Below are 17,557 nucleotides of genomic sequence, written 5' to 3' on the forward strand. Positions count from 1 at the left end.
TACAAATGAATGGCTTACTAGGCCAGTTCAGAGGATAGTTAAAAGTCAACCACATTGGAGTGGGACTGGAGTTCCCGGGGGGGAAATTGGATAGGGCCTGTTTTTGGGCGGCAGTAGCACGATCCGTTATTACCCCGCGCCCAATGGTCCCTGTGTCAGGCCTGAGGACTCACCTGCAATCTGCGTTGGAAATCAGCATTGAACGAGGTTTCCATGCAATTTGCACCTTTCACCTGCAGGGGGAGCTCCAATCTCTTAAAGGCAGGCTGTCTGTTAGAAATCTCTTAGAGATAGCCAGTACCTGTTATTTGCTGAATATAACAGCCTGCTGTCTGCACGGAGTCTGAATGGAGATCAGACATTGCACACGTAAAGCATAGATGCAGATCCCATCTCTATGTTTACATACTGATGAGTTATGTTTGAATAAAGGTTGCGCACCACTAAATCCCACATCCTCCAATCTGCATGCCAGACCTCACCAATCTGCCAATCTGAGAGTCCATGCTCCAAGGTTCTCTGCTGATGCACCAGAGACCTTGGTGCAAGAGGTGGACAGAAGGAGGGACATCCTATATCCGCGGTGGTGGGGGGGGACATATACCCAAAATGCAGTGGGAGGCAGTAGGGGATGAAGTCAATTCCAGGCACACAGCATCATGAACATGGAGGCAGTGCAGGAAGAAGTTCAATGCTTTGACATGAGTGGTCAAGGTGAGTGAGGTCAACTGTCAAGTGTCATCTCCTACCAACTGCACCACTAGCCGCATCCACTGCTCCACCCACTAAACCCCCCAACGCCCACCTACCAATAATCTCTTTCCATCACTACTCAACTCTTCCAATCAGATGCTTCCTCTCACCCTCACACATTACCATTGTTGCAAGCTGCCGACCCACAACTCACAGGTCACACACACTGGCAGCTATTCAATCATGACAGGCACATCGCCCAGACACACGTCCCGCTTTCTTGCAGGAGAAGGCAGCGCATATCAGTAGCAGCAAGTGGCAGTGGCAATCAGCCCCTCGAGCCTGTTCTGCCATTCAATGAGATAATGGTGGACCTGTGACCTAACTCCATATATCCACCTTAGCCCCATATCCCTTTAATTACCTTGGTTCACAGAAATCTATCAATCTCAGATTTAGAATTCACAATTGAGCTAGCATCAACTGCCGTTTGCAGAAGAGCTTCCCAAACTTCTCCCAACCTTTGCATGTAGAAGCATTTTCTAACTTCACTCCTGCACATCCTGGCTCTAAATGCTAGGCTATACCCCCTAGTCCTAGTATTCAAGCATAGGAGACCTCCAAAAACAGTTACAAATGTCTCGGCAGCCAGAAGCAATAATCCAGCCACTAACCTGTAAATCCTGCATGGCCCCTTTAAATAGCACCGGTGGGAAGTCCTCCAGGCACTCTAAGACACGTTCAGATGGTCGGGGTTAAGACTGTGCATTGAGTTGAGCGTTAAGACCCAAAATTGTGTCTATCACTTTAAATCAGCATTGTACACTGATTGAAGCCATTTTCTCCCTACCTTGCATGATTCCAGCGTGCGTTATCTGCGCCTGCGCTAACTCCTATGCCAAGATGGAGTCTGGCGCACGTCACGCTGGAAACGTGCGTGCGCTTCTAAGATGCCATCTTGGACGTCAGAGAGGCTGTGCAGTGCCAAAACAACGGGCACTACATGGCCCAATTTAGTTGGGTTTTTATGATAATCCCACAGCTACATGGCACTTTTACTGGGAGGAGGGATAATCCCTAGGTTGGTTAATGTGTCTTCCGAATCTTACAGAGATGGCCTGGGAGCAGGTTGGCTGTTGCCATTTTCTCACTCGGATGGGGGGTGGTGGCACCCAGCATGAGGAAACCAAAGGGGGAAAATAAATATAAGGGCCATAAATATAAGATAGTCACTAATAAATCCAATAAGGAATTCAGGAGAAACTTCTTTACACAGAGAGAATGTGGAACATGCTACCACATGGAGTGGTTGAAGCAAATAGCATAGATGCAGTTAAGGGGAAGCTAGATAAGTACATGAGGGAGAAAGGAATAGAAGGATATGCAGATTGGGTTAGATGAAATAGGGTGGGAGATGAAGTAAATAGAGGAGGAGGAGGCTTGTGCGGACCATCAATACCTGTATAGACTGGTTGGCTGAATGGCCTGTCTCTGTCCTGTAAATATTCTGTCCTGTCCCACAGGACTCGACTGGGTAGAAGCAAGGAGGATGTAACCCCTGGCTGGGGAATCTAGAACCAGGGGTCACAGTCTCAGAATAAAGGACAGGCTATTTAGGACTGAGATGAGGAGAAATTTCTTCACTCAGAGGGTGGTGAATCTTTGGAATGCTCTACCCCAGAGGGCTGTGGAGGCTCAGTCACTGAGTACATTCAAAACAGAGATCGATAGATTTCTAGATATTAAAGGCATCAAGGGATATGGAGATAGTGCAGGAAAATGGCATTGAGGTAGAAGATCAGCCATGATCTTGTTGAATGACGGAGCAGACTCGAGGGGCCGGATGGCCTACTCCTGCTCCTATTTCCTCTGTTCTTATGTTCATAAATTCTATGTAAATAAAATACCATATAAAACGAAGGAGGTGATACTTTTGATGCATGGAATCCATTTGCCCTGTATCATGTTAACATATGTAAACCAGTGGTAAGTGTTTGGAACTTTTTGGCCCAAACTTTTACGAAAGAAAGATTTATGAGTCACATTAATGATGATAAAACTACAAATGGAAAGTTCATATCATGGTAATTTCTGGAACATATCTGACGTCTGACAAGAAATACTTAAAGGGGAAGGAAAGTCTAGCGGGAGTTCTTCTTGCTCTAATTACTCCCTGCATTTTATTAGCATGGTTTCATAGTGTCAAAAGAAATTTCTGTATTTATATTATTTTCTATTAAAAAAGGAGAGTGCTTATTATAAAAAGTCCTCCCCCAGACTGTCATTTTTAAGAGCGTGGTTTTGAACAAAAACAGACTGTAACTCAATCAGCTCCACATTGAACTACATCTGGAAACCAGATCAATGATGCACAAGGATTGCTATGCTTGAGGGGCTTTTAATAATCTGCTATACCTACCAGGACAAGGGGAGGCACAGCTGACAGACTAACCAGCCATTACCGCAGTCAACTTTATTATTAAATTATTAATTACTAAATTACCGGCATAGACCTGTTGGGCTGAATGGCCTGTTTCTGTGCTGCAAATTCTATGTATGTGATTCTATATAACTTGAGGCAGTTCAACAGACACGACTCGATTTATCTTTTATCTGATTTTTTATCTTTTATCTGATTTTCAACCAACAGCATAATAAATAGATACTGATAGATTAAAAAGAGATGAATCTTTTCTTAAATTTGAGAAGAAAGGACATTAATACTTTATATTATAATAGTGCCTCTGGAGGCAGGGAATACCGCATCATATAACGGTGATAATTCCTGTCTCTGGGGACCTATCACTGTCATAGGCACCACGTGGCAATTTGTATGTCAACGTGACTGAGGATCATTCTTGCGTCTGTCTCAGAAGGTTGTGGTTTTGAGGAGTTGGAGCCCCCACTCAGCAGTACTGAGGGGGTGCTGCATTGTCAGAGGTGCTGTCTTAAACCGAGGCCTTGTCTGCCTGTTCTGGTGTTTCAGAATAATGTCAATTCCACTATTCAAAGAAGAGATGGGGTGTTCTCCTGGTATCCTGGTTAATATTCCTCCTGCAACCAATATCACTCAAAACAGATTCTCTGGTCACTCATCCCATTACTGTCCGTGGGACTTCTGGGTGGATTTTTAATTTTGGACAGCGAAGAGGCTGCCGTGATTTAGGAGGCCTCGGCCTCATTCGAATTTGGTGGATGCCAAACAGGGGTCTTGATGCAGCCCGCTGCTCTTTGGCCTCAGGCTGTAAAACTCACAGGTAGGTGCTGGGGGGTTATGAGATACTAAGGCGGGGTGAGGCCCGGCCGGCAGCAGCCCCGCAGTATGTTTTGTGGAGCCACAAGGAACATTCATGCTCCCTTCAGTTCCACAAAAAAATTAATTCAAAACAACATTTTGGGCCGTTTTGGATGGGACGCCATTACACTTGGGCTGTGTGTTCACATCGCAAACTCCAAATATGCGACCCTGAAAATTGCAATCGGGGTCCTACCTACATCATTGGGAAAAAGGCTGACCGCTTATTTTGGAAAATGTCGCCGGCCCCTGCAACGGGGTTAACAGGACAGCCCATCAATTTGATGCACATGATGCCCGGGAGTTAAAATCAGCCAGGCTTCACACTGATGATGTCGGGCAGGTTTGATGCTGTTAAGCTGAGGCCCTATCTTCGGTTCAGATGGATGTTAAATACCCCATGGTACTGTTCAAAGAAGAGCAGGGGAGTTCTTCAAGTATGCTGGCCAATATTCATCCCTCAACCAACACCACCAAAAACAAACCAACTGGCCCCATTCTGTGCTGTATCTTTTCTATGGTTCTATGGTTCTGTAGTCGTTCATCTGGAGGGGGTTGAATGGCCTACTCCTGTTCCCATGCTCCTATCTCACTGATGTTTGTGGGATGTTGCTATGCACAAATTGGCTGGTGCATCTGCCTACATAACAACAGTAAATGTAAGTCAAAAGTCATTTGTTTCTTATGACCTCATGACAAAGATAACCGCACATGAGAAAGGCCATCAAAATCATCAGTCCATAAACCGATATCATAGCATCCAACTGTCTTTTCATAGAATCATAGAATCATAGAAGTTACAACATGGAAACAGGCCCTTCGGCCCAACATGTCCATGTCGCCCAGTTTATACCACTAAGCTAATCCCAATTGCCTGCACTTGGCCCATATCCCTCTATACCCATCTTACCCATGTAACTGTCCAAATGCTTTTTAAAAGACAAAATTGTACCCGCCTCTACTACTGCCTCTGGCAGCTCGTTCCAGACACTCACCACCCTTTGAGTGAAAAAATTGCCCCTCTGGACCCTTTTGTATCTCTCCCCTCTCACCTTAAATCTGTGCCCCCTCGTTATAGACTCCCCTACCTTTGGGAAAAGATTTTGACTATCGACCTTATCTATGCCCCTCATTATTTTATAGACTTCTATAAGATCACCCCTTAACCTCCTACTCTCCAGGGAAAAAAGTCCCAGTCTGTCTAACCTCTCCCTGTAAGTCAAACCATCATGTCCCGGTAGCATCCTAGTAAATCTTTTCTGCACTCTTTCTAGTTTAATAATATCCTTTCTATAATAGGGTGACCAGAACTGTACACAGTACTCCAAGTGTGGCCTCACCAATGCCCTGTACAACTTCAACAAGACATCCCAACTCCTGCATTCAATGTTCTGACCAATGAAACCAAGCATGCTGAATGCCTTCTTCACCACCCTATCCACCTGAGACTCCACTTTAAAGGAGCTATGAATCTGTACTCCCAGATCTCTTTGTTCTATAACTCTCCCCAACGCCCTACCATTAACGGAGTAGGTCCTGGCCCGATTCGATCTACCAAAATGCATCACCTCACATTTATCTAAATTAAACTCCATCTGCCATTCATCGGCCCACTGGCCCAATTTATCAAGATCCCGTTGCAATCCTAGATAACCTTCTTCACTGTCCACAATGCCACCAATCTTGGTGTCATCTGCAAACTTACTAACCATGCCTCCTAAATTCTCATCCAAATCATTAATATAAATAACAAATAACAGCGGACCCAGCACCGATCCCTGAGGCACACCGCTGGACACAGGCATCCAGTTTGAAAAACAACCCTCTACAACCACCCTCTGTCTTCTGTCGTCAAGCCAATTTTGTATCCAATTGGCTACCTCACCTTGGATACCATGAGATTTAACCTTATGTAACAACCTACCATGCGGTACCTTGTCAAAGGCTTTGCTAAAGTCCATGTAGACCACATCTACTGCACAGCCCTCATCTATCTTCTTGGTTACCCCTTCAAAAAACTCAATCAAATTCGTGAGACATGATTTTCCTCTCACAAAACCATGCTGACTGTTCCTAATTAGTCCCTGCCTCTCCAAATGCCTGTAGATCCTGTCCCTCAGAATACCCTCTAACAACTTACCCACTACAGATGTCAGGCTCACTGGTCTGTAGTTCCCAGGCTTTTCCCTGCCGCCCTTCTTAAACAAAGGCACAACATTTGCTACCCTCCAATCTTCAGGCACCTCACCTGGAGCGGTGGATGATTCAAATATCTCTGCTAGGGGACCCGCAATTTCCTCCCTAACCTCCCATAACGTCCTGGGATACATTTCATCAGGTCCCGGAGATTTATCTACCTTGATGCGCGTTAAGACTTCCAGCACCTCCCTCTCTGTAATATGTACACTCCTCAAGACATCACTATTTATTTCCCCAAGTTCCCTAACATCCATGCCTTTCTCAACCGTAAATACCGATGTGAAATATTCATTCAGGATCTCACCCATCTCTTGTGGTTCCGCACATAGATGACCTTGTTGATCCTTAAGAGGCCCTACTCTCTCCCTAGTTACCCTTTTGCCCTTTATGTATTTGTAGAAGCTCTTTGGATTCACCTTTGCCTGATCTGCCAAAGCAATCTCATATCCCCTTTTTGCCCTCCTGATTTCTCTCTTAACTCTACTCCGGCAATCTCTATACTCTTCAAGGGATCCACTTGATCCCAGCTGCCTATGCATGTCATATGCCTCCTTCTTCTTTTTGACTAGTGCCTCAATCTCCCGAGTCATCCAAGGTTCCCTACTTCTACCAGCCTTGCCCTTCACTTTATAAGGAATGTGCTTACCCTGAACCCTGGTTAACACACTTTTGAAAGCCTCCCACTTAGCAGACGTCCCTTTGCCTGCCAACAGACTCTCCCAATCAACTTCTGAAAGTTCCTGTCTAATACCATCAAAATTGGCCTTTCCCCAATTTAGAATTTGAACTTTTGGGCCAGACCTATCCTTCTCCATAGCTATCTTAAAACTAATGGAATTATGATCACTGGTCCCAAAGTGATCCCTCACTAACACTTCTGTCACCTGCCCTTCCTTATTTCCCAAGAGGAGGTCAAGTTTTGCCCCCTCTCTAGTCGGGCCATCCACATACTGAATGAGAAATTCCTCCTGCATACACTCAACAAATTTCTCTCCATCCAAGCCCCTAATGCTATGGCTGTCCCAGTCAATGTTGGGAAAGTTAAAGTCCCCTACTATTACCACCCTATTTTTCTTGCAGCTGTCTGTAATCTCCTTACATATTTGCTCCTCAATTTCCCGTTGACTATTTGGGGGTCTGTAGTACAATCCTATCAAAGTGATCTCTCCCTTCTTATTTTTCAGTTCTACCCATATAGACTCAGTGGGCGAACCCTCGGATATATCCCCTCTCACTACTGCCGTGATGTTCTCCCTAATCAAGAACGCAACTCCCCCTCCTCTCTTACCTCCTGCTCTATCTTTCCTATAGCATCTGTACCCTGGAACATTGAGCTGCCAGTCCTGCCCCTCCCTTAGCCATGTTTCAGTAATAGCTATAACATCCCAGTCCCATGTACCCATCCATGCCCTGAGTTCATCTGCCTTGCCCATCAGACTTCTTGCATTGAAATAAATGCAGTTTAATCTGGACTTCCCTTGGTCTTTGCCCTGCTTTCTCAGACCATCTGTCCGGTCATGTTCTGTACACTCTCCCTTACTGCCTTTTGTTTCTGTCACCACTTTATTTCCCACTGACTTCCTGCATCGGTTCCCATCCCCCTGCCACATTAGTTTAAACCCTCCTTTTTTGACTCCTTTACCTTACCCACAAGATCACTGATCACTCTTTGCATGAAAAAGTGTCGATATCGGTTCTGAACTTACCTTTTTACCAGGTTGTTCCTATGTCACCTTGTCTTGCAATCGTGGTTCAACTGCTGCAGATTAACCTTTTCTATTGCGCTTAGTACCTTATAGACTGCTATAATGTTTCCTTTTATTTGCCTCCTGCGACTGTGCAGCCATGAACCCGCACATGTTCCATGGTGCTTTCTTTTAAGGAGCACTATTTACTTAACAGCTGTTTCAGAAGCATGTTGATTGAGCCAATAAAACATCTGCTTGCTGAGGCAGGTAGACATGGTCTCAGGATCTGTGCTAATGAGATGTGTCTGTTGTCTCAATAAAATACCATCATTAACTATGTCTGAATAGTAAGATACATCTCATGGGTCTCCCCATGGGGTTGCCAATGAGAAAACAATCTGTAGAAGCAGCACTCATCTATGATATAAAGACAAATCCCTGAGAGACATCAAATAACTTTTCCTGCTGTTAATCTGAGTTAGAAAAGTCTATGGTGATCTTAAGGACCGTGCTTGTTTTGCGGTTAACTTGTGGCTCTCTTCATCCACTTGGTGCAATGTTAAGCTGTGGTTCTGAACCTATGATTCCTTAGACTGGGAGTTTTCAAGCTTCCCTGTGTTCTCAGAATGGCTCAGTGTCAAATTGCCGTGGGATGTTTTTACTGCATTGAAGGTGCTATCTAAATGTAAATTGTTGTTGACATGGATTCATCTTTGTGTACCTTTATATCTGCCACTTCTTGAATTTATATAGCACCTTATCATGGCCTCAGGACATCCAAAAGTGCATCACAACAACCAATGAATTACGTTTGAAGCACAGTCACTGTTCTTATGTAGGCAAGCAGTAAGGGCCTACAAACAGCAAATTAGATGAATTTGTTTTTAGTATTGCTGGTTGAGAGAGGAATATTGGCTTCGATAACAAGAGAACTCCCTCCTCTTCCTTGAATGTTACTGTGGGGATCTTTTTCACCCATACAGGGCCTCGGATTAACATCTCATCTAAAGATGGCACCTCCAACACTGCAGCACTCCCTAAGTACTACACTGGAATGTCAGTTTAAGTCCTGCAGTAGGGCTTGAACATGACTTTTTTGATCCAAAGATGAGTGTGCTACCAACTGAGTTCAACTTTATGACCTGAATACACCTCTGAGCTTTTTAAATCTCCTGTGTGTTCCAATGACACACCTTTAATAAAATGATTACATTGTCAGTATCATGCGGATCAGATAAAGAGAGGTGGAAATGTCTTGTTCCCAACAGAAAAAACATCTTGGTCACAGATTAAATTCTAACTTCACCTTGCCGTCGCTTTGCTCTCCAGCTCTAGGCAGAAAGACAGCCCACAGGGGCTTTAATAAATCCTAGCATACCGCGGAAATGGCAACACTCTAATGAACAGGTAATTATGTAACTCCCCAGTCTATTAAAACCAGATTGAAAGTCTATTACAGCTGATTACATTTGCCAATTTCAGCTGCATCCATTTACATTTGTGCATCAACACTTTGTGTTAAAAAGAACTCAATAAGAATTTCAAAACAATTAGGTGGCATTGAGCATAACTCCGGGGAAATTCTGCGCAGTTGTTTCAAATAATGTTTGTCAGCGAGGATAACAAATTAATGTAACCTGCAGTATGAATAACTTTCAAGGCCGGCAGGGCTGTCACTTTAGTCTTTTATTCAGACACTGATGCTGTGACCATATCGTGTGTGCTGCTTTGTCATTATTCCTCTCCCTCACATTTTCGTGACCTTTTATGTTACAGAAATCTCAAAGTGCATGTTGTCAACTCGGAATTTGAAGTACAAAAAGAAAATATTCAAGTACAAAGAAAAATACACAGCGGGTTGTGAAGGTTCCCAAGGAAACATTGATCTATCTCTCCTCTTTCAGATGCTGATCAATCTACTGTACGTTACCAGCATTCCCTACTTATATTTGAAATTTACAGCATTCACAGTTTTCTTTCCTTAACTCCACACGTTGATGCTGCTAGTGAAGAAATTTGTAGACTATAATAATCAGATTTATTACAGAATGGCGCTGTGACAATGTTTCGATTTAATGCACAATGGCACTGTGGCAGCACTTATATCTATTAGAGTGTCACAGCGTTACTCTGTCAGATTTATTTACAAAGTAACACTGTGACTGGACTTAGATTTATTATAGAGTGATGCTGTGGTTGCACTTGGATTTATTACAGTGACACTGTGACTGGACTCAGATTTATTATAGATTAACGATGTAGCCGGACTCAGATTTAATACAGAATGACACTGTGACTGAATTCGGATTTAGTACAGAGTGACACTGTGACTGGACTCAGATCTAATACAGAGTGTCACTGTGACTGGCCTCAGATTTATTATAGATTAACGATGTAACTGGACTCAGATTCATTACAGTGATACTGTGACCAGACTCAGATTTAATACTGAACGATACTGTGACTGGACTCAGATTTAATACAGAGTGATACTGTGACTGGACTCAGATTTAATACAGAACGATACTGTGACTGGACTCAGATTTAATACAGAGTGATACTGTGACCGGACTCAGATTTAATACAGAACGATACTATGACTGGACTCAGATTTAATACAGAGTGATACTGTGACTGGACTCAGATTTAATACAGAACGATACTGTGACTGGACTTTAATACAGAGCGTCACTGTGACTGGACTCAGATTTAATACAGAGTGATACTGTGACTGGACTCAGATTTAATACAGAGTGTCACTGTGACTGGACTCAGATTTAATACAGAGTGATACTGTGACTGGACTTAGATTTAATACAGAGTGTCACTGTGACTGGACTCAGATTTAATACAGAGTGTCACTGTGACTGGACTCAGATTTAATACAGAGTGATACTGTGACTGGACTCAGATTTAATACAGAGTGTCACTGTGACTGGACTCAGATTTAATACAGAGTGATACTGTGACTGGACTCAGATTTAATACAGAGTGATACTGTGACTTTACTCAGATTTAATACAGAGTGTCACTGTGACTGGACTCAGATTTAATACAGAGTGATACTGTGACTGGACTCAGATTTAATACTGAACGATACTGTGACCGGACTCAGATTTAATACAGAGTGATACTGTGACTGGACTCAGATTTAATACAGAGTGATACTGTGACTTTACTCAGATTTAATACAGAGTGTCACTGTGACTGGACTCAGATTTAATACAGAGTGATACTGTGACTGGACTCAGATTTAATACAGAGTGATACTGTGACTGGACTCAGATTTAATACAGAGTGATACTGTGACCAGACTCAGATTTAATACAGAGTGATACTGTGACTGGACTCAGATTTAATACAGAGTGATACTGTGACCAGACTCAGATTTAATACAGAGTGTCACTGTGACCAGACTCAGATTTAATACAGAGTGTCACTATGACTGGACTCAGATGTATTACAGAGTGATACTGTGACTGGACTCAGATTTAATACAGAGTGATACTGTGACTGGACTCAGATTTAATACTGAACGATACTGTGACCGGACTCAGATTTAATACAGAGTGATACTGTGACTGGACTCAGATTTAATACAGAGTGATACTGTGACTTTACTCAGATTTAATACAGAGTGTCACTGTGACTGGACTCAGATTTAATACAGAGTGATACTGTGACTGGACTCAGATTTAATACAGAGTGATACTGTGACTGGACTCAGATTTAATACAGAGTGATACTGTGACCAGACTCAGATTTAATACAGAGTGATACTGTGACTGGACTCAGATTTAATACAGAGTGTCACTGTGACCAGACTCAGATTTAATACAGAGTGTCACTATGACTGGACTCAGATGTATTACAGAGTGATACTGTGACTGGACTTAGATTTATTACAGAGTGATACTGTGACCAGACTCAGATTTAATACAGAGTGTCACTGTGACCAGACTCAGATTTAATACAGAGTGTCACTGTGACTGGACTCAGATTTAATACAGAGTGATACTGTGACTGGACTTAGATTTATTACAGAGTGATACTGTGACCAGACTCAGATTTATTACAGAGTGTCACTGTGACTGGACTCAGATTTATTACAGAGTGATACTGTGACTGGACTCAGATTTAATACAGAGTGATACTGCGACCAGACTCAGATTTAATACAGAGTGTCACTGTGACTGGACTCAGATTTATTACAGAGTGATACTGTGACTGGACTCAGATTTATTACAGAGTGATACTGTGACCAGACTCAGATTTATTACAGAGTGATACTGTGACTGGACTCAGATTTATTACAGAGTGATACTGTGACTGGACTTAGATTTATTACAGAGTGATACTGTGACCAGACTCAGATTTAATACAGAGCGTCACTGTGACTGGACTTAGATTTATTACAGAGTGATACTGTGACCAGACTCAGATTTAATACAGAGTGTCACTGTGACTGGACTTAGATTTATTACAGAGTGATACTGTGACCAGACTCAGATTTAATACAGAGTGTCACTATGACTGGACTCAGATTTAATACAGAGTGTCACTGTGACTGGACTCAGATTTAATACAGAGTGATACTGTGACTGGACTCAGATTTAATACAGAGTGTCACTGTGACTGGACTTAGATTTATTACAGAGTGATACTGTGACTGGACTCAGATTTAATACAGAACGATACTGTGACCAGACTCAGATGTATTACAGTGCGATATTATGGCTGGATGCAGAGTTATTACACAGTGATGCTAAGTTTGATATTCTGACAGTTCTCCATCTAGCTGCAGAGCAGAACAAAAGTTGCACACAGTATAATGCAGGTTGTGTCACCAAAGTGCTTTTATTTTTTCTCCTTTTTCCCGTCCTCCATCATTATGGTGACTCTTACTAGGGTACAGTTCTGCATCAATCATTGTCTCCGACTTACGTCACTCCCCATCTCCATTCCCTTGTGCTGGAGAGGCATACATTTGAGCATACCTCACACACAACACAAACCAACAATTGCCAGAACTGGCTTGACCACGTTAACATGCCTCACTCTCCTCAGCCAAAACTACCAATTATCCCATGATTATCCTGGACCACCCTATGCTCCTTTTTACCAATCGGCTCCCTATGTCACTCTCTTCCATCCCACCATTCTCACTTCAAACATCAAAGGTGAGGAGCTCACACTTTTGCCTCTAAGGTGGAGACCATTCATGTGGTTGTCTCTGCCACTTCCTCCCCCTCCTTCAGCTCCCAGCTTCCAACCACCCTCAGTTTCCAGTCTCTCTAGCCCTGAACCCTTGTCTTTCTGCATCTCCCCCCTTGCCCATCATCTGCTCTCACAATCTTATCCCCACACATTTCCTATCATCCATGCTAGTTGACATTGTCACTGTTTCTCTTTTTGGGCAGGATTTTAATAAGGTGGCGGGAAGGCAACGGGGTCGGGGGGGTCAATCGGCACGCGGCAAACCTAAAAAATAAATCCCACCTTTCCCCATGCGATCATGACTTAATTGATGGCACTTAACGTGGCTTCCGGGTTTGCTGTCTGAAAGCTGTGCAGCGGGCGGACTGCGCACCTGCATGACTTGCTGTCAGCTGCAGTGTCTGTATTTAAAGGGCCATTGCATCAATGGCTTTTGCTGCACAAAGGAGGAACCACGTAGAATGGAGCAGCAGAGGGGCAAGCCAGCTCCACGATTTAGTGATGCTTCATTTGAGGTGCTGCTGGCCGAGGTGAGGAGGAGGAGGAGGGAAATATTGTACCCGGTGGACAGGAGGAAGCGCCTTGCCTCTGCCGCCAAGAAGGCTTGGCTCGAGGTGGCAGAGGAGGTCACCAGCAGGAGCAACATCTCCCGCACTTGGGTGCAGTGCAGGAAGCGCTTCAATGACCTAACTAGGTCAGAAAAAGTGAGTACACTTACTGATTCTCTTGCATTCCGTGTTGCACATCACCCTCCCCGCCCCTCTGCTGCACATTCTGCTCTGCCAAGCCTACTCCATCATATCACTCCTCACACCTACTTAAGGCTCATCATCAACTGAGCACTTCCTCATTTGTGAGCCCACCACTACCACTCACCTCAATCCTGATCCAATGTGATGTCTCTGTCTCATGCTCACCCTCTGATGCACCTCTTTCATGGTCAGCCTCACCCAAAGCAATGCATTCATCAGTTGGCCACTTCACACTCACTCACTCACACGTCTGTACTTTCTCCCCTTGTAAGAGAAGAGAACGCAAAATGCACAGGAAAGGGTGAGGACTGGACGGGGGTCACAACAAATAGCCATCCTCACAGAGGCGAGGAGGAGGCCCTGCAGATCAGCCGCACCCTCAAGTGCCTGTCCGTCAGGGATGCCGAGACTGGCACCCCACAAACATCTGGTGATACAACTTTAACATTCATCACACACAACATGAATTGATGTTATCAATGCTTGTCATGTTGAACACCTCAGTATGCTTATCGCAACATGACATATAGGTCTGTGATGATTCTTAATATTGCCTGCTGTTTGCTTCCAGGCCCTTCAGCGACCGAAGTGATGGGAGAGGGCGATTCCTCAGAAGAGCTCTCGGCTTCTGAGGGAGCACCGTCACATCTTAGCGAGCCATCCACCAGCGCAGATACTCACACCTCGGTGGGTCCCAGTGGTCAGTTAGTTAGGTTGGCACCTGGTGAGTCATCACACACAAGTGAGCACGAGCAGACACTGGTGGCAGGGACAGCTGTGGAGTGTCTGCGTCAGCGGGCACACTCCTCTCCAGGCTCTGCTCAGCTCAACACAGATGCTGAACCCTGGGGGTCATCCTTTAAAAGGAGAATGATCAAGGGACAGCAGCACACTTGTTAGGTACTAGAATAGGTGCCACGCACATGCTCCACAATAGCGGTGAGGATGGAGGAGTCCACATCCTGCATTAGTGGACTGGTGGCACAGGTATGTGTGGGTATGTCTGAGTTAGTGGCGCAGGTAAGTGCAGGAATGTCTGCGATGGGGAGAAGGCTAGCCTCCATTGAGTTTCAAGCACAGCTCACAAATTAGTCCATTCAGGCCCTAACAACGGCCGTGCAGACTCAGGGTGAACAACATTCTGCTGCCTTAAACAGGCAGACAGATACTTTACAAGTGGGCTTACAAGGCATCACACATGTCCTCCAAACTGTTATCCAGCAGAGTGGTAGGAGTGATGTGGCCCTGGCCCAGGGGAGGGATGATGGCGAAAGGTGACATGGAAGTGGGGACACCACTCAAAGCACTCCCATGTCTCACCCTTTGCCCTCCCCTCAACCAGTATCCACAATGCTGCCTCCTCTTCAGGTGGCCAAGTCTGCCACAGGTGCAGGTGGAGCAGTCTTTGGCGGGTGCCACACGGGCTCCAAAACCCAAAGGGTGTAGGCTCAAAGCATCTGAACAGTCAGGGCATGAACATGAGCAACCTGCTGCTACCTCTGCTACAGCCACAGGGAATGCACCACGTAGAAGTAGTAGGAAGTGAAAGGCTAAGGTTTTGTGATCACAAAGGCTATGTGCAAAGGAGTCTGACAGACTGTCATGTTTTTCATTTATATTTGGTTTATGTTCAATTCACATTAAATGTTATCATTCTCACCACAACTGTCACGTGTCCCTCATCCCTGGAACCATTCTAGTAAATTTTTTCTGCACCCTCTCCAAGGCTTTCACATCTTTCCTAAAGTGCGGGGCTCAGAATTGGACACAATACTTCAGTTGTGGCTGAACCAGTGTTTTATAAAGGCTCATCATAATCTCCTTGCTTTTGTACTCTATGCCTCTATTTATAAAGCCCAGGATCCTGTATGCTTTTTTAACCGCTTTCTCAACCTGACCCGCGATCTTCAACGATTTGTGCACATATACCCCCAGATCTCTCTGTTCCTGCACCCCCTTTAGAATTGTACCTTTTAGTTTATATTTCTCCTCCTCGTTCTTCCTATCAAAATGTACCACTTCACACTTCTCTGTGTTAAATTTAATCTGCCACGTGTCCGCCCATTCCGCCAGCCTTTCTATGTCCTCTTGAAGTCTATCACTATCTTCCTTGCTGTTCGCTACACTTCGAAGTTTTGTGTCATCTGCAAATTTTGAAAATGTGCCCTGTCCACCCAAGTCCAAGTCATTAATATATATCAAGAAAAGCAGTGGTCCCAGCACCGAACACTGGGGAACACCACTGTACACATTTCTTCAGTATGAAAAACAGCTGTTCACCGCTACTTTCTGTTTTCTGTCACTTAGCCAATTTCGTATCCATGCTGCCACTGTCCCTTTTATTCCATGGACTTCAACTTTGATGACAAGCCTATTATGTGGCACTTTATCAAACGCCTTTTGAAAGTCCATATACACAACATCAACCGCATTGCCCTCATCGACCCTCTCTATTATGTCATCAAAAAACTCAATCAAGTTAGTTAAACACATTTTGCCTTTAACAAATCCATGCTGGCTTTCCTTAATTAATCCACACTTGTCCAAGTGATTGTTAATTTTGTACCGGATTATCGTTTCTAAAAGTTTCCTCACCACCGAGATTAAACTGACTGGCCTGTAGTTGTTGGATTGATCTTTACACCCTTTTTTGAACAAGAGTGAATATTTGAAATTCTCCAATCCTCTGGCACCACCCCTGTATCTTAGCATGATTGGAAGATTATGGCCAGTACCTCCGCAATTTCCACCATTACTTCTCTCAGCAACCTAGGATGTATCCATAGGAACATAGGAACAGGAGTAGGCCATTCAGCCCCTTGTGCCTGCTCCACCATTTGATAAGATCATGGCTGATCTGTGATCTAACTCCATATACCTGCCTTTGGCCCATATCCCTTAATACCTTTGCTTGCCAAAAAGCTATCTATCTCACATTTAAATTTAGCAATTGAGCTAGTATCAATTGCCGTTTGCAGAAGAGAGTTCCAAACTTCTACAACCCTTTGTGTGTAGAAATGTTTTCTAATCTCGCTCCTGAAAGGTCTGGCTCTAATTTTTAGACTGTGCCCCCTACTCCTAGAATCCCCAACCAGCGGAAATAGTTTCTCTCTATCCACCCTATCTGTTCCCCTTAATATCTTATAAACTTCGATCAGATCATCCCTTAACCTTCTAAACTCTAGAGAACACAACCCCAATTTGTGTAATCTCTCCTCATAACTTAACCCTTGAAGTCCTAGTAAACCTATGCTGCACTCCCTCCAAGGCCAATATGTCCTTCCGAAGGTGCGGTGCCCAGAACTGCTCACAGTACTCCAGGTGTGGTCTAACCAGGGTTTTGTATAGCTGCAGCATAACTTCTGCCCCCTTGTACTCTAGTCCTCTAGATATAAAGGCCAGCATTCCATTTGCCTTCTTGATTATTTTCTGCACCTGTTCATGACACTTCAATGATCTATGTACCTGAACCCCTAAGACCCTTTGGACAGCCACTGTTTTTTAACTTTTTACCATTTAGAAAGTACCCTGTTCTATCCTTTTTTGATCCAAAGTGGATGACCTCACATTTGTCTACATTGAATCCCAACCGGACCTGGTGACTTATCTACTTTAAGTACAGCCAGGCTTTGTAGTATCTCCTCTTTATCAATTTTTAGCCCATCCTGTATCTCAACTACCTCCTCTTTTACTGTGACTTTGACAGCATCTTC

General features: G+C 44.1%; 1 protein-coding gene across 3 annotated transcripts in view; it reads right to left on the bottom strand.

Annotated features, from left to right (window-relative positions):
• LOC137310786 (receptor-type tyrosine-protein phosphatase mu-like) overlaps positions 1-17,557 on the bottom strand; it is a 797,377-nt gene that overhangs the window by 71,330 nt on the left and 708,490 nt on the right. The window lies entirely within an intron of this gene.

This window comes from Heptranchias perlo, chromosome 3 (genome assembly GCF_035084215.1).
Source record: "Heptranchias perlo isolate sHepPer1 chromosome 3, sHepPer1.hap1, whole genome shotgun sequence".
In the NCBI taxonomy this organism is placed as follows: Eukaryota; Metazoa; Chordata; class Chondrichthyes; order Hexanchiformes; family Hexanchidae; genus Heptranchias; species Heptranchias perlo.